This window comes from Lissotriton helveticus, chromosome 3_1 (assembly GCF_964261635.1).
Source record: "Lissotriton helveticus chromosome 3_1, aLisHel1.1, whole genome shotgun sequence".
Lineage (NCBI taxonomy): Eukaryota > Metazoa > Chordata > Amphibia > Caudata > Salamandridae > Lissotriton > Lissotriton helveticus.
In genome coordinates this window covers 888,053,907-888,072,530 of record NC_136061.1, presented here as the reverse complement: position 1 = coordinate 888,072,530, position 18,624 = coordinate 888,053,907, and the positions used below count along the sequence as shown (strand labels likewise).

Below are 18,624 nucleotides of genomic sequence, written 5' to 3'. Positions count from 1 at the left end.
TGCCTGCCTGCCTCTCCCCTTGCTGTATACCCACCCCATGTTTACAGCTTATTTTTTTGCCCTGCTGTTTTTTTAAATAAATATTTACATTTTCCACAGAAGCCTCATATTTTCGTGGAAAATATATCTCATCAATTTAACTTTGATCTAAGATGAAGTTTTATCAGCATGTTTTTGTCAAGCTGCGTGTACCGAAATCTCTACAAATGCTTCAAATGTTTTTGCTAATTTCTGTTTTTGCTTAGCTTTTTAGGTCGAAGCACGACCTGCATTCAATGCGTAAGCATTGATTGCAGTCTGCTTCGACAACTATTGCTACCCGTTTTTGGGAATGTGGACAGGAGAGGGTGCACGAGCGCAGATCTGCTCAGTTTTGACCTCGTGAGCGCGCACGGCGCCGTGCCCCTCTCCTGCCTCATTCCCTTGCGCAAACACTCTACACTCACGCATGCGCACATACACAGCCATACACAGGCACACACACACTGCATACACACACTGCATACACACACGCAAACCCACGCGCACACACACGGACACACGCACAGACACATTCGAACAGACACACGCGCGTCTGCCACCCCCCCACCCCCACCCCCACCACTTACCGGGCTCTTTCGGCGTGTTCAGTGTCTCATCTACGGCAGCGCTGGTACCAGGGGGCAGGACTTCACTTCCGGGGCTCCCTCCAGCACCTAGGAGCCCCGGGCTGCAGAGAGGCCATCAGTCGGCCGGCTCCACTTCTTCCTCAGCGGCGGCGGCGGGCAGGACTTCCTGACGGATTGCAGGCCCCGCCCCCGTCTCAGGCAAAAGTGCCTGACTTCCGTTTTTTTGCTTAAGCAGCCCCTCGGTTTATCCAGCTGCTTCAAAATGACAGGCTCATTTTAATGTGGCGCGTAAAAGTACAATGTCCCGTTTCTAGCGCTTCAGTATTTTGTTTTTGCAGGGAAGGATAACGAGCCATATAGAAATAAAGCGCCTTGCCTCTGTCCGCTCCAATCTGTAGTGTGGCCGCATTCGCATGGACGGCCATGTTCTTTTTGCACTTCCCCACTCAGCATTACATATATATTGCTAAACATCTAAAGTATCGTAGATATTATGATTTACTCTCTTTCGCGTGGACTATTAGAAATTATTAAAACTGGCTTTTTAATAATCTAATACGCGACTGTAATAATCGCCAACACGATACTCAATAAAACCGTCAAACGTGTACCCAAAAATAACTCAGGCCTCCTTCTGTCACAGTAAACGATAGTGTGGGATTTAAACAGAAAACACTAGTGCTCGTTCCCGCGCGGCCCTATTAAGACAGGTAGTGCTCACTCTCTTGCCACGGTTACTTACGGCGCTATACATGTACACTTATTTTTAATTAATTCACGTCTAGCATTCACTCATTTTTTATTTGTATATTTCACCCAGCTACCAAAAAAGCTACTAGTAAACCAGTTTAGCCCATAGTCGCCAATGAGCACTCACCCGAACCCCCGACCGGCTGAAGAAGGCACTACAGCCTTTGGAATTCGAAAGGAAATAAAACAACGCTAGAGATGTTGGAAGGATAAAAAGGAAACAGTTCAAGGCGGAGCAGTGAGAGTGCAGGGAAGGAATGACACAATCTGCAGACATTCCTTGGGGCGCAGGCCCGACCGGCTGAAGAAGGCACTACAGCCTTTGGAATTCAAAAGGAAATAAAACAACGCTAGAGATGTTGGAAGGATAAAAAGGAAACAGTTGAAGGCGGAGCAGTGAGAGTGCAGGGAAGGAATGACACAATCTGCAGACATTCCTTGGGGCGCAGGTAGTTTAGTTACCGACTCGTACCCACTGCAAGTGCATGTCCGCGCCTGCACCCTCGCTCCCAGCCTCCGGGCGTATGTAGTTTGGCAAACCCAAGCGTGTGCACATGAGCCAATAACGTGCTTCGTGCTGGGTGACTGCCTGCCCTACCTGCGGGATGCAATCCTCATGGTACATGGGAACAGGGCGCTTTTCCCTGCAGCCCTCCGTGCAGAATACGCCATCTCATCCTGACGCTGGCTTCACTGCGGCTGTACCAGTGTCCAAATTACATAAATCGCACCTGTGCAGTGCAATTTCGACATGCAATTTGCAACAATCGATCATCGCAAACTTGAAGCGGGGCTTGAGAGGAGAACATTTTATTTGGTTTGGCTCCTTGGTGCAGCAGAATGCTTTAAGGAGAACATTGCTGTATTATTGCAGGCCAGTCCTGTCTAAGATTCATAACTTACACATGGTTGCAGAAAGGACGGCGTCCACAGATGTGAAGAAATAGCTGAGTAATGTTGGGGAACATGGAGTACAAAATATTTTTTATATTTCATGAAGGTGTTTTGTTTAGAGCTAACCTGTCACCTTTCTTTCACCTCAGAACACACGTTGCAAAAGTCGAATACATATAAAAATACAGTGAATCTCAGAAAATACAGACATTGCAGCCAACATCAGGCATTGTACTCTGAGAGTGTCATAAATAATTTAGGTATTTATGTATTGAAGTTTTGTATAGAGCTGCTATAAAACTCATCCCTGCTTCTTGGTGGATAATATAAGAAGGGATTGCCATAGGGACAGGAGGGAATCTCCTCAGAAATCTATTTTCTATCACTTGTGTAGTGGTCATCTTTGTCTGACCGCACAGACACACACACACACACACACACAACCCCACACACACACACACATAACCCCCCCACACACACAAACCCCCACACAAACACAAACCCCCACACAAACACAAACCCCCACACCCACAACCCCCCACACCCACAACCCCCCCCACACACACACACAACCCCACACACACAACCCCACACACACAACCCCACACACATGCAACCCCACACACACACACCTCACACACACAGGCACACACACACAACCACAAGCGCACACACACAAGCACACACAACCACACTCAACCACACAACCCCACACAACCCCCAGACACACACAACCCCCCCCACACACAACCCACCACACACACACACACAACCCACCACACACACACAACCCACCACACACACACAACCCACACCACCACAACCCCACACACACACAACCCCACACACACAACCCCCCCCACACACAACCCCACACACACACAATCCCACACACACAACATCACCCACATAACACCACCCACACACAACACCCCCCACACACAACCCCCCACACACACAACCCCATACACACACAACCCCACACAAACACACACACACAACACCCCCCCACACAACACCCCACACACAAACAACCATCTACCTACCTATCTATCTATGGCCCTCACTCTATCCATCTATGGCCCTCACTCTATCTAGTGCCCTCCCTCTATCTGTCTATCTATCTATCGCCCTCACTCTATCGCCCTCACTCTATCCATCTATCGCCGTCACTCTATCCATCTATCGCCCTCACTCTGTCTATCGCCCTCACTCTGTCTATCGCCCTCACTCTATCGCCCTCACTCTATCCATCTATCGCCGTCACTCTATCCATCTATCGCCCTCACTCTGTCTATCGCCCTCACTCTATCGCCCTCACTCTATCCATCTATCGCCCTCACTCTATCCATCTATCGCCCTCACTCTATCCATCTATAGCCCTCACTCTATCCATCTATAGCCCTCACTCTATCCATCTATAGCCCTCACTCTATCCATCTATAGCCCTCACTCTATCGCCCTCACTCTATTTATCGCCCTCTATCTATCTATCTATCGCCCTCACTCTATCGCCCTCACCCCTCACTCTATCCGTCTATCTATCGCACTCACTCTATCTATCGCACTCACTCTATCTACCTATCTATCTATCTATCGATCGCCCTCACTCTATCTATTTATCTATCGCCCTCACTCTATATATCTACTGCAACACCACAGCATCACTCAGCACCACCACAAAATCACTCAGGGGCACCACAACATCACTCAGGGGCACCTAAACATCACTATGCGCTACCACAGCATCACTAAACGCCACAGCATCACTCGTCGCCACCACAACATCACTCAGCGCCACCACAGCATCAATCTGTACAACCATTCAACAACAACTGGTTCAAATATGTTCTCTCAATGTTAAAAGCTTTATTACAAATGTCACAAAAAGATGTTAATATTTCACTTTTGTTCTTGGATTTTCGTCACAATAAAATACACTAAACATAATCTTCACAAAATTTATTTACAAAAGTTAAAGCTATTGCCATTATAAATTACAATAACTTTTATTTAAGTATTAATTATTTAAAAAAATTAAAAACAATTGTTATTTGTAATATCAATACATCTAAGTCACGTAAATACAACACATTGCATTACAAATGCTATAGGTGTCACATTTGCGAAAGTTAAAACTATTGGCATTGTAAAGGACAAAGCTATTAATTTCGCTATTTTCAAAACCAACACATAAATAAAATATTTGTCATTTACAATACCAATCGCTCAAACTTTCCTAATGCGAGACCTATTGCACTGCAAATGCTTGTTTAGTAGGTTGTCAGACATTTACAACCTTGACATACAGATCGATCATTTCAAATATCCCTCACCTAGCTAGTGAAGGAACTAGGACATCTTCTAGAGCAATCAAGCTTTTTAAAATATTCATGAAATCTTTATAAAATCATAAATTAATCAATCGTTCAGAATCGGGCATGGTGAATATGTGTATAAATATATGCTTAGAGCGGGAATTTTCCTTGCCAATATGTGGCAGCTGTAAGAGTTTGGAGGCTATTACTTTTTTTAGTTACTATGGCACTAGAGAGCAAACTTTGAGCACTCATTGAGCTGGTCAATATTAACAAATGCACTTTTAGATATCATATCTATTTTCCTTGTATTGACTTTTTTTCAAAATTTCATTTTATTCTGTTATAGTTGAGTATCTTTGATTCAAATTCCTATCAGAGACTTCATCCAAACTGTAAAAAGTTAGGTTTTTAGTTGCGAAGGCTGTGAGTCTTTCACAAGTATTAAGTCTGCAATTATATTTTCACTGGGAACTTAGGGGTCTAATACTATGTCGGGCGGATCGCCACCACCCGCAGGGTGGTGGCAATCCTCCCAACATAATCTCCCACCCGCCTCCCATTTACCCCCGCCATATTATGATGGTGGGGGATACTGCGGCAGACAGGGAGACCATCTGTCACTTTTCTGCCTGGTCGATCAGTCGACCGGGCGGAAAAGGGTTGAATATGGTGGCGGTGTCTGCAAGACACCGCCATCCTCATTATAATGTATTTGGGAAGCAGCCTTTCCGTGGCGGCGTTGCAGCCACGGAAAGGCATGCGTTTGTCTCACTTTGGGGCCCGTTGTAGGCCCCAAGGATGTTGGGTGGGTGGGGGGTACATGGGGGTACCTATAGTGCCCCCCTACATTCGCATACATGACATGGAATCACTCTGCTGTGCCTGCCACGTCGTGCATGCAAATGTACAGTGTGCAGCCCCAGCATTGTGGTGGGCAGTGCAGTGTGCACCACCCGCCACAATGATGTGGAAGGGGGATGCCACCGCCACCGTGGCGGTGGCATCCTAATTGCCGGTACGGGACCGCCGCACCACTGGCAGTCGGTCCCAGCACCGCTTGGGTGGTGGGCGGACGTACGGCCACCTGCCATCCTAATAGGCCCCTAAGTACTCCATTGTATCACTTGACTTTATCAGGGTAGCAAAGGAAAGAATCAAAGGCCTAATCAGGGGAGATAGAGTGGGTTGGAAACACTAGCTCGCTAGTATGCAACAGCCACACTGCCACACTAAGAACCTGATTACAAGTATGGTGGCTCAAGACTACCATACTCGCAGTGGCAGTCTGAACCTGCCTCCTCGGCAGTCCGACTGCCCAATTACAGCCACAATGGCTGGACCGCCACAAGACTACCACCATCGCCATGATCCTGGATCCTGCGGCAGTGGAGAAAGCGGCGAGGAATGGAGGCGATGCCAATGCCGGCACCGCCGTGCTAATTACAGCTTTCATTTCCGCATATCCACCATGGAAAGGCAGGTAAGGAGCCCCAAACTGAGCCCTGCTGCAGTGCAGTAGCATTGCCTTCAGGCTCTCTCTGTGAGACAAAGCATACTTCCGCTATTAGCACACCGCCAGCCAACCGGGAAACTACAATTACGGCAGTTGGGATGCTGTCAGCTTAGCAGCATTCTCCCACCAAGGTCGAAATCAGGCTCTAAGTAAAATTATTGTCCAGTTAGTGCGTTTTCGTTTTAAAAGGAAAAGTATGTTGTTTACCTACACATTCCTAAATACTACGCATTAAATAACAAATGTGAACATCAGGTAGATGGAAATACTTTTGGTGACACCCTCACATCATGTGACATGCTGAGTGGGTCCTGAACCCTATAACCACAATACCCTCCAACTATATGAGGTGCAACATCACAATATATGGAGGTATTGTTATTAACAAATTAGGTCTACTTGCTTTACCAAGGTCTCTCCGCATCTTTAACAGTAACCACATGTTATATTTCACCATTGAAACCCCATCGATTATAACAATAACTGAACGAAAAGGCAATTCATTATATTAGTGGTGGGATATATTTTTTATAACCCACCACTGAAGTCAATAGGGATAATAGCATCATTCAATAGCATTCATGTTTTTGTAAAATCTTGTGTTTTCAGGCATTTATGTGGTTAATAAAGCATTGAATTTCCTAATGTGTACCAGAGCCCTTGAAGAGCACTATTGTGTCACGAGAGTCAAGAGCCACCCCCAGAGAAGTCCCCGGTCAACCATCCAGGGCCAGCCCAGAGGCCCATCCCCTCAACGGCTCATCCAAGGCCACTGGCTCTGGAGAGACTCATCCTAGTACTGGTGGTCAGCTAAAGTCACAGTTCCAAATATCACCCGTACAGGTCGTCAGGTGTTTTCCCCTCCCAGTGTGGAATTCATTCATTGCTGTCTCTCGCAGGCCCAGAAGCCACTCATCAGCCACTCCCTTGTGCATGTGTTTTTATTTGCAGCTTGCCTTTTCCGCACATCCGCCATTTAGAGGTCGGCGGAAAGGAAGGTAAGGGGCCCCAAACTGGGCCCGTGGGTGTTTTAGCCCAGTTCTGGAAGCATTCTGAGACAATCCAATATGGGGACTTCAAGTTGTCCGGAAAGAGCTTCCCTGAGAGCCTCCAGTCCACCCTAGATGACACAGCAGCTAAGTTTGCTAAAACTTCAATTGAGAGCTCCTCCTGTGTTGGCTGCAGAGGTCTGGCCCACCTCCTTTGTTCCAGCAGGCCTGGGCAGTCTCAGTTTAGGTGCAGTGTGAAAAGCTAATTAAGACATGCAGATTTCCTTCCCACCCCTTCCTTTCCCAGGAACTGGATCAAGCGCTGGTAATTGCTCATTATTATGGTATCCTACAATCACCAGAGTTCCAATGCACTCCCTTGGTAATGGAATTGAAAACATGAAGCACTTCATACTGTGTTTGTAGGTATAAATACAGTTCACTGGCAAAGACAAGGTGCAAAAGAAAACAATTGCAAAATGGAGTCCGTGAAAGTGTTTTGCAATCTTTCCTGACTTCTGTTAAAATTTCAGCACACATCAATCTGAGAACACTACCTATTTTAACAACACCGCTTACAGGTAAATTACTTTTTTATACCAGTGGGCTACAGAATAGCCATTCAATTCAGAGTGGCCCTATTTACATTAACAATCATTCATTACTCTAAAAGGAATAATACATTTTTGAAAAAAACACAGAGATAAACAGATCAATTACTTTATCTACTTGTTCAGCGACTCCGACTCAGTTTTTCCCAATAACTTTTTGAATCAGCCAGTAGTCTGAGTAGCTCTCCTTTGGGTAAAGGGCAATTGCTATCACACTTGACTGTTCAACCTGGGTATGTTCTATCGTGCTCCTCAACCTTCATGTGTCCTCTCATGCTCTTTTTTCTCCCATTCTCTTTGCCTGTCGTCTTCCAGAAAAATAGCAAATAAAGTCTTGTTCTTCTGTATGAAATTTCAGTACAAAGACCACCCCCAAATAGTTCCAAATCTTTTTGATTAGAGAAGAACACCAGTCTTCTCCAAGTGAGTATGGTAGAGAAAGACTTGATCTGTGAATAAGCTACAGCATGATGAATAGCAGGGCCAGACTGAAAACGGAAATCAGCAACAATGTTCAAACCTCAGCACACTGCAAAGCCCAGAAGACTAGAATGGGGGTGGTACAAAGCAGCCTTTCCTGCTCTGAATGCAGAGTCCTATCCTGCAACATACCACAGTAAGCTTAGACCCGTCTGGTCCGATGAGGGTTGGGTGAATGGAGAGCATAATACTAATCTATTACCATAGGGATGGGTATTAGAAGTTTACCACGGCAAATAACATGGCACCGATTTGTCACTGTCACAGAGAGAAGTCCCATAATAGTCATCAGCTCAAATCATCGAAACATTTTCATTTCACATTTTACAATGACACTTAAGTAAAAGTTATTTAATTTCTTAGCTCTTATTTGCATTTCTGTGTCTTCTCTGCCCCCAATAGTAGTTTTCTGCACACCCCAAGGATTGCTCAATTTATCCACCACATATGTATTTTCTTCATTTATTTCGAATCCACCCTCAGAGAATGCGTACATTTCTTCCAGCTCCCAAGTTTATTTTATCCTATTTAGTATGGATCTTAGATTTAACTTCACTATGAAATATATGTGTATGAAGACGAGTAATGGTGCATGTCTAACTTACAGCATGCTCAACTTTCTGAAGCTCAGCATGATAAGTGGGCATTTTGAATGTGCAGTCAATTGTACATTACATTTAGGCCTGTGCACCTACCTTGCTGCAATGATGAACATGTCCACACTGGGAATGTGCCTTTCAAGTGCATATCAAACGTTATAAAGTGTGAAGCTGGCGAATATTCCTGTCAGGGTCAAACTGGCTTATAGGGAATTTAGCCAGTGGCCAGTGGGCTGGTCTGCTGGACCATAGTTTGCGGTGGATTGCTCTGATATTAAATAAATATTGCCTGTATCAAGCTCAAATTCACACAGTCTTCCATACCTTTCCAAACACTATGTGAATTTAAAATAAATAAATTACCCCCAATATAGACCCTACTTTTAGCTGTTTAATTATTGTATGGAGGCATTTTTATTTTGGTGCCTATGCCTGTTTTCTGTCCCAATCCAACCATGATTCCAACTGATCTAATCAAACCTCTTAGAGGGTTGTAGGGGTCAGCTGGCTGCCTGTATTGGCGCCCTCACTCATCCAGTGTTCAGGGTACGTTTTAAATATCATGCAGTGGCCTAACCATGTTCAGTTTGGAGCAGCATTAAGTGTACCTCAGGAATATCCCAACTCCAGCCCTTTATTCTTTTTCTTTCTACTCAAACAGACTACTTGTGCTTTGTGCACTCTGAATACTTTCCTTTTTGTCCAGGCTTTCCCTCATGTAGGCACATGCTCCTATCACACCCATTCTTTCAGCCCAACTTTTCTTCTGCCCATAAACTTAACACTGATTACCCCCTCCTGTTCCTTAATTCTCACTTTGGGATATTTATTGAAATGATTAAGACCTTAGCGCAGACCAATGTAAATATATTGCTCCTGATCTTCTTAAGCTTGACACGCCTGCAAGATTAACCTGAGGAAAATAAAAAACAGGAATATTGACTGTGGATATACATGCATGTGTACATGTCTTTATTGTCACACACCGACACAGCAGGTACTCGCTCCCCACAGTCTTTTTCCCAGCATTTTCCTTGGAAGCACAACATTAGTGTGGGGATACTACATACAATAATTATGGGGAATTTGAGTTTGGGTCACACAAACATCTGGTGGATTAGCCTGAGTGCTCTCTGATCCCCATTCCGAGGGTACTCTCACGCACCACTCAAAGTTAATATTACCCATACGGCCGACGCTTCCATCCTGAAGCAGCAACTATTTAACGTTTTCTTTGGGCTTTGGCCCAGTGCAATAAATATATAGAATTATAGATGGTTAACAATAAATAATGGGGATGAATTTTTATGGGGGGGCTGTGAATGACAAGAGTCCTACAACATGGCCCTACCTGCCCCCTACCTTGTGTTACACTTCGTGCCCTGCCACTGGAATCCACCACCCTCTTTCTATCAGCCCCCACATTCCAAAACAAGGAAGGTTGGCATCCTGCTCCCCTCCTGCATCACCCTTAGCATTACAATGGTCTGCATTTATCACCCTGCCCCCACTCTGTTTTGATAGAAAACATGTTTCCTGAGACTTACCTATTCCACCATCTCTTCAATCCACACCTTCCCCCACCAAATGCGTAGCAATAATATCAGGTGCTCTGTTCCGATCCCTACCACCCTCTGCGCCTTCTCTCCCCCTTCATGCCCGAAGCTGTGCTTTATAAAACTGACTTGTAATTTTAATGGAGATATATTACTTGGCAACATCACGCTTAGGTTTTCTGGATTGGTGATGTTGTAAATCCTGTGTTATTACCTTTGCTTTTTGAATCATAAAGTTTGGTTTCCTATTTTACAGGGGAAATGCTTTGATACATTTTGATTATGAGATTTAATAGGCATTTGATGCTTTGTCCCTGCTCTTCCTTCGAGGCATTTGTACTCTATGTATGTGAACATACTATTGGTAGCAGTCTAGGTCTTCTCCTTTGCGTTTCAAAATGTCCATAAGAAAGTATGCCACGGTGCTGTAAACATTCTGACCTGACAGCTGGGGCATTGAGCCAAGAAGTACTTTAATTTAGATGTACTTAAACTTCCTATTTTAGAGTTCAACTACATCTCAGAAGTTTAAACCAATGATATTAAATTTAAGTCAAAATAGCATTGATTTATTTGAAGAAAATACGTTTTTTCAGTGAGAACCGCTGTGACCGCACCAAAGCTTGCTTCATGTGGTGGACTTTAAAGATAGCACACAGTACAAACCCTAGCATCAACTACATTGGAAATACCTAAAAGGCACTGAACATCGAAAAACATAAAAGTGTGTATATAAGTGATTTGCAAAATCTGAAACGTGGGGTGGAATGTGCGTAAAGTATTTATCTTGCACATTGTAAATTTGAAAACCTCTGCCCTTTCATCCTTGGTCTACTTGGGATAGAGCTTAGAGGCAAAAGAATAAATGAATTATAATTGTATTGATGAGGTAATAAAAACTATTTGTAACATAAGATCGGCCAATCTCCATTAGATGCCAAAAGAACATTAATTACAGGGATTTTGAACATCGAGTGGCTACAGGACTTGGTCGCAAAATGCGCCTCCAAAATATGTGTTTTACTTGTTTTGGTCTTTCACAAAACCTCCTGTTAATAGATTTCTTGCCCCGGTTTTTCTAACCCTGCAATATTCACAAAGTTTTTTAATTGCAAGTCTCAGTGTCGGAGAACATGTTTTTAAAGTTAACAGGCTGGAAAACAGCACATGCAAGTTAATCGCCAATTACTCCTGAGTAACAAACTTTGCTACTTAGTAATGAAATGCCCTGCCATAGGAAACTATGGATCGTCCAGTCAAAGTGATCTCTGCGAGGCCTCTCTCACATATTAAAAACGTTTCAAACCCCTACATTTTGGGCACCTCAACGGTAGTATCTAACCTAATGGCTTTCAGTTAGTAAAGCACCCTTTAATACAGTAGTGCGAATATTTTGGTAAGGTTCAATACAGTACCTGAGATTAATGTGCGTGATATGACCTCGTGTTAACATGATTAGATGGTATTAGCAAGGATGTAGCAATCATTTTGAGTGCTTTAGTGGGTACAATTAAGGACGAGTTTCTTGTTTTTCAAACAATAGAGCCACATTGTGGAAAATCCACATGTCAGACTAAATTGTGGTGTAAGCTTGTACCGCCAGGGAAGGATCATGGTTTGGACTGGAAACCATTGTTCTGCGTTACTAGCAGAAGATATTTCCAAGAAGAGTACATGCGGTGGTTCTTTAAAAGCGGAATTCATTTGGAAAGTGGCTGCAAATGCACTGAGCAATAAATCAAAGCATTCAATAATTTCATTTCAGAACACATTTGCGAAAATGGAATGCCTTAAATTACAGACAACTTAACGCAGTAAAAATATTATGATTAGAATGAACGATAATGTATCACATCTTGGAAAAATGTAGATTTTTATGCTCACACATTATTTCATGCTAAAACGAGGACAGGAGATTCACACTGGGCTAGTCACAGAGGCATTTTGGAGTACGTAAAAACGTTGTCATGAAGCACCGATTTACATACTCTTATGTGCATTTATGAGTAAACCCAGAAATGTCCAACTCCATATTAGTAAAAGTGCAAAGAGGACACTGTCTTTGTACGTCTACTAATTGGATATGAATATTCCCTGAATATTCTCATTTTATTCCTGTTCCAGATGTTTTTGGGGTAATTCAAAGAGTGATGTAAGAGTTAGTAAGACAAAACTATGTTTACACATCCCGCAATAGCTTTATGAATAAGTCCCACAGTTTCTGGAGAAGTTTGTGACCTTTATTGTCAGCAGCAGCCGTATTTTCAGCTGTGTGCTACTACCAAACTACATTTCATAAGCCAATAACGACATGTTACAATCATGATGTACGTTGGAAGTAGCAGAACACTCAGGGCTCAATTTACAAATGTAAATTTGGTTGTAAAGGCAAGTTACTGAATTTACCTTTGTTATTTTTGCCTGATTTCAAAAAGGAATACTTGGATGGCGTAAGCCCATTTCCTTCTGCATAGTTCTTCACACTCATAATTTCTTCTAAAAGTGAGAGCGAGTGAAAAATTTGCTTTTTAGTCAATTGAAACCACAAAAATTGTTAAAATGTACAATTAAAATCACAAAGACATTAGTAAAGAAGACAACCAATTTACAGACACATCAAGACATTTTTTAAAACCACCTCCGCTTACCCGTGAGGCTTTTATTATTGTGGGATCAATGTTTAGTGGCATAACAAGTTGGGGGGGGGGGTGGTCTGACCCGGGCGGCACAAATTTTGGGGAGGAAGCCTCCCCCTGCTCTAACCTGGGGCAGTCGCGGGGCAGCAAACTCAGGAATCGCCGGCACCCCCTCCGCTATTACATACGGTCACTGCAGGTGGCAAACGCTGGGACCACCAGCGGTGGCTAAAGGTCTAGCTACACCACTGTCAATGTGCCTACTGTTTGGAAAGTACCTGAGTGCGTTCCTTCTCAAAACTAATAGTCTAACTTAAGGTGGTGTGGGGGAAATAGGAGTTCCAAGCGGAGGTTAGCCTTGGAAGTTTGTGAACATCCGCAAACAAAGGTGATCGTGCGCACTGAAAAATGTATTTTATTCCCCTTTCTACCTTGGAAAATATTGGATTCTTGTTCCGGCCAAGCAGTTTCTCCACAGGGAAAAATATTCTCCCCATTGAGGAAAACATGCTTTTGTAGAGGGGATCCTATTCTCCCTGTGCAGACTCCTTGTTATATTTTGTGTTATGATAATTTGTATAGTGGCCTATCATACAGGAGGGTATGCAGGCACTAGGTAGGCAATGGTCTAGCCAGGCCTAGGGCTTCATGAGGTTGTTCAAAAAGCAATGCCTTCAGCTTCTTGTAGAATTCAAGCAGAAAGCTTAGATGTGTAGCGTCAGGTCATTCCAGACTTTAGGAGCGATGAAGGAGAAGGTTTGGCCGCCGGCTCTGGTTTTCCATATGTGTGAAATGTGTGCAAGTAGGATTCTGGTTGAACAGAGGTGTTTGGGGGTGTGTGAAAGTTGATTACCTTTTTGAGGAATGCAGGGCCAAAGTTAGGAAGACTCTTAAAAGTGTAGGTCAGGAGCTCAAAATGCTCTTGCTTGTGTTTTGTAGCTACTCAAGCTCCTTTAGGTGAAGTGAGATGTGTGCAGGTCACACGTTGTGGATTTCCTTGTTGATCCCGGTGGAGGGTCCTTCAATTAGATGAACTCCAGATAGGCAGTAAATGAACTCTATGAAAAGTCAAATGACCTTCTCAAGAGTAAGCTTGAAAACCTGTGCCTTGCACCGCTTTCCTTTCTTCCTCTTGGGAATGTTTGTGAATACCTTAAAGTCAGAAAAGTATGTGTAGTGGTAGGCAGAGACCTCTGCTTGTACTTGTCTGACTTTTTTAGTATTTGTTTACAGATTTATAGCTTTGCCTGCAGAATTCCATTTGATCAGGGTTTTAGTTTAGCCATTTTAAATGTTTCTCATTCCAACAAAAAATACAAACTATGTTTCAGGAAGTCGAATACTTCCAAAGATTGGATTAGACTTAGAATAATTTCTCCAACTATGGAGCCTCGGGAGTATTTCTAATTGATCCCCAGATGCTCCCCATTCAGTTTCTCCTTGAGTCCCCCCTCCATTCTGCTGCATGGACTGGAACCCCTAATAACTGCTACCTGAATTGTAAACCTCACGGCATAATTAATCAGGTTGGCACCCCACCAAACTCCAGACTTCCATTGTTTCTTCACAGATTACTTTATCTCTCAAATAATAGGCTTCCACCATTTCAACCTCCAACAATCTGGAATAATTTACAAAATGTGAGACATGGAATGTTAGCACTATAACACCCTTAATCCCAAAAGCGTTTGGTTTCAATCTTTTTTTTTTTAGTTTAATATAACGCAAACTAGACCCAAGACATCGAGTATCAGAGCGTTTTACATGAGCACCAGTTTCGTTACAGATCGACACATTAATTTTTGTTAGGCACAGGGAGATTAAGTGACTTGCCCAGAAACACAGGATGTTGAGCATCGTTGCTGAGACACAAACCCGGTTTCCCAGCTTCGAGGATGACTGCTCTAGCGGTAAGGCTACACCCTCTCCAATTCTTGTTGTTTGGTTGACACCACTGTGGGATGTATAACCTGACTAGGATTACAGTAGCATCAGAACACAAAAATAGAAAAAGCACGTAATGGGTCACTCTGCACAATAGTCAGAAACTACATCTGCCAGTAGGCGCTGCAAGAAATTAAGAGGAAACAGCTGAGGCTGCTGCAGGTAAGAGCAGCGGGCGGTAGGGCCGGCTTAGGGGATTTCGAGAGACGACCACGAGGGAAAATTAATTATTTATTTAATTTTCTCTTGTGGTCTTCTCTCGAAATCCTCCCTTGCCGACCCCACCGCTCTTACCTGCAGCGTCCGCGGCGGAGAGGAAGTTGAGATTTGGAGAGACCTAAGACTCAGTAGTGAAGGTAGTGCAAATATTGTGTGATGTAGTCAGCAATGGCTACGGGCTAGATATCTATACATCTTCCTATCAGAGTCAGGCTGCTGTTAGCACGTCTTATCTGTCAACAATTATAGTCAATGCGTCATAGATGTTTTAACCCTAACACAAATGGATTTCCAAGATCTATTACAAGTTAACTGTAGGTTCTTGAGCTCCTGATAAGCAGTCTGGAAGGCATGCAATTAAGGTGCTTGATTAGAGTTTGGTGGATAGGTACTCCATCACACATATCATGGTTATCCTAGCTGCATATGACAAGTGCTTTGCAGGCTATGGCACTTGGTAGATCCACCACATTTTGATGAAGTATTATGTCTGCCAAACTCTAAGACAGGCCTTTAGCCACTAAATTAGGCCCCTATTCCCAATAAAATAGGGTAAAAATTGATGCACAGGTGTATGAACACTACTTTTAAGTGCACTTATGTACTAATGGGTTCAGATATGTGTAATCCACAGCTTCTATTCATAGAGATGTTGTTGCTGCACGAAATAGTAGCTACAAAGAAAGTATGAATAATTCCCAAAATACTCATGTCAATGATAAAGATTCAAATTTTACATACTAAAAAGATGTTTGGCTCAGATTCAAGAATAAAGACTTAACAAACATCTTAAACTAAATGGCATGAGAGAGCAGTAACCAATTTTCATAGATACTTTATACTTTTTGCTTAATATTCACGTTTTTTGTGTAGTGTGACTTTGACTATGATAGGCATCAGAACGCTACACATTAAGGGCAATGGATAGGGATTCGAATCTACAATAAGGAAGTGACCACACTATCTGTTCCAATCAAATGGGGAGACAAAGAACATTTAATTAAATCTTGGAGAAACCTTGGGTGAGTTTTGTGTTAGAGGGAAGGGACAGGAGTGAAGGCAGTTGGGGATAGGGTGAGGAAAGGAGAGAAGTGAAAGGATTGTAGGTTGGGATGAGGTAAGTAGAGGAAGTTGTCACAAGTTGCCTGTTAATAAGTAGAAGATTCAAAACCCAGTTAATTAGTAGAAGATTCAAAACCCTGTAAAGTAGTGATGTGTGGTCAGATTATAGAGTCATTATTGTGTTCAGTCACATTTTAAAATGTAAGGCTATGCAGTTACTGAAGAATTATTGCTCTTGTGGCTTCCGAATCCCCAGCATAAAAGAGACTGTAAAGTAAAGATAGGCACTTGTTTTGAGATAGTATGTTGGAATGTGTGTTTAAGTGTGCATTTGTTTTTATCTGAGCTATCCCTGCACCAGGGTATTGACTGCCAACATGCCTATACAGAAGAGCAACATCATGCAATGTAAGGCTGCCAAAAGCCTTAACAAGCAACCCGTAGCACATCAACAGCCTCTTACTTGTTGATGAGGTGCTATAAGAAGGGCGAAAAAGTGGAAATGCAAAGACTAAAGATAGCAATGTCTACATTCTGTACCTGCTGTTGCCTCCATGTCCTTTGAAACCATGGGGCACAAGAGCAGTGCAGGGGGTGCCGACCCCACTCCAGAGGTAGCTGCCGCTAATAACCCCTAATGGTCATTCATGTATTGCGTGGTGTGTTGCAATCAGCTCACTCCTCATAGTGCGGTGTGTGTTTTGCGTTTGTCCATATTGTTTATAGTAAACCTTATGTATGCAAGCCTCACACTTCTAGGACCCTCCCCCTACCATGCGGTAATGTGAAACGTCGTGCACCATATAGTGGAAATACAAGTAGAGATGCATGTTGAGAAAGTGATTTGTTGGAGCATATTTATGAGCAGGATACAGTACAAAGCAATAAAACAAAAGCTTTGTGCCCTAACCCAAATAGTCCTCATTTGGCGTTGTGTTGTAGCCCTGAAAGCTTGCACTAGCGAACGTACTGCACAGAATAAGGCATTCCAGTTTTCCTGTTCACAAATGATCCTCACCCAGCAGATTCCACTTTATCCTCAACATAGTAGTGTCCAATCCTGGCGCAGTATCAATGTGGCAATATTTTTCTTGTCCAATAAGGATCACGCTTGAAACAATAGTACATTTGGCCTTGCACACTAGTTGGTTTCTTCAATTGTATTTTGAATTATTTGTATCAAATAGCGTGGTTAAAAGCAACGGGCGCTAGAGTGCTTTAAATTTTAACAACATATGATGGGAAGCAGATTCAATGATATAGGCATGTGAGACCAATCAGGAAGGGAAAAAATTAGGATTCAGGCCAAAAGAACAAAATGAAGTAAAGAACATCAGGAGAGATTTCAATCAACTTTTGTCAGCTGTTAATGCATGAAATGATTGAGTCAAATCCAGTGCATTGACTCTCTTTTTGGAAAAGCCTTCGGCATTGCCTAGGGTAGGAAAGTCGTTCATGATAGCAACACCCATGCGTTTAAAATAGGACCTGTTCAGCATTATTGCTTCTCCCTGAGGGCATTCATACCTGTTAATTAAAATAAGAAAGCAGACCACAAAGCCATGCAGACAAGATAGTATAATTCTGTAAACGTCTGCTTTGCACAACACAGTCCAGAAACCAGTTCTTATCAGTAATTAGTATTACAAAGTGCAAAGTGGCCTAAATGTGCATGTTAGTGGGTGGCAAACATGGATAAGCCAAGGTTCCACCCACGTCTGTGGGCTTTGCCAGGATCAAGATACCTGTTAATTGCTGGGCCTATAGTTGTGCTACTGCTACCAAGTGGAAGACAAGGGCAAATAACAGGGTAAATAACTAAGTGAAAGGGTAGAACGTTTCCAGTGATACATAGCAAACTTTAAGAAATAGTTATTAGCAGCATTACCTCCACTGTCACTCACACAGGCATGAACCTCGACTCTCTGTTTCTGCCTTCGTTATGTCCTTCACTTTCTCTCTTCTAAGGAAGGCATTACATTTAGCCTGAAAACTGGACGTTATGCTTGCATTCTAATGGTACTGATTGGCTGAGGCAATCTCAACATTCCATGGACGATTCTAGTATTACTTAGTACTATAAAGGGGATCTAATATTTGACGGTCATGTGTAGCCAAAGATTACTTGCAGCAGAGTAGCTGTAGGACTGGCCATCTGAAATCTGCCAAACTGTGAAGCTACTGCACCAAAAACTTAGAATACCTCACACATGTTGCTTCTATTGACCTTCTTAGCCCTAAAGTTGGCAATACAAGAAGAGTTGTACGTCGAATGTCCGAAATATACACTGCGTTTCATAATAAAACAAAAATAAGGCACCGAGATTGATCTTTTCCACACAGCAGTTGTTACTAAGGCTTCCTATAGTCCTTGAAATGCTGTCAGGCTGAGTGCAGATTAAAACTGAAATTTACCACCCCTGTTATTTTGTCAACATTTCC

General features: G+C 43.0%; 1 protein-coding gene across 4 annotated transcripts in view; it reads left to right on the top strand.

The window, feature by feature from the left end:
* Positions 1-18,624, top strand: part of EPHA10 (EPH receptor A10) — a 1,640,855-nt gene that overhangs the window by 819,006 nt on the left and 803,225 nt on the right. The gene's annotated exons all lie outside the window — the stretch shown is intronic.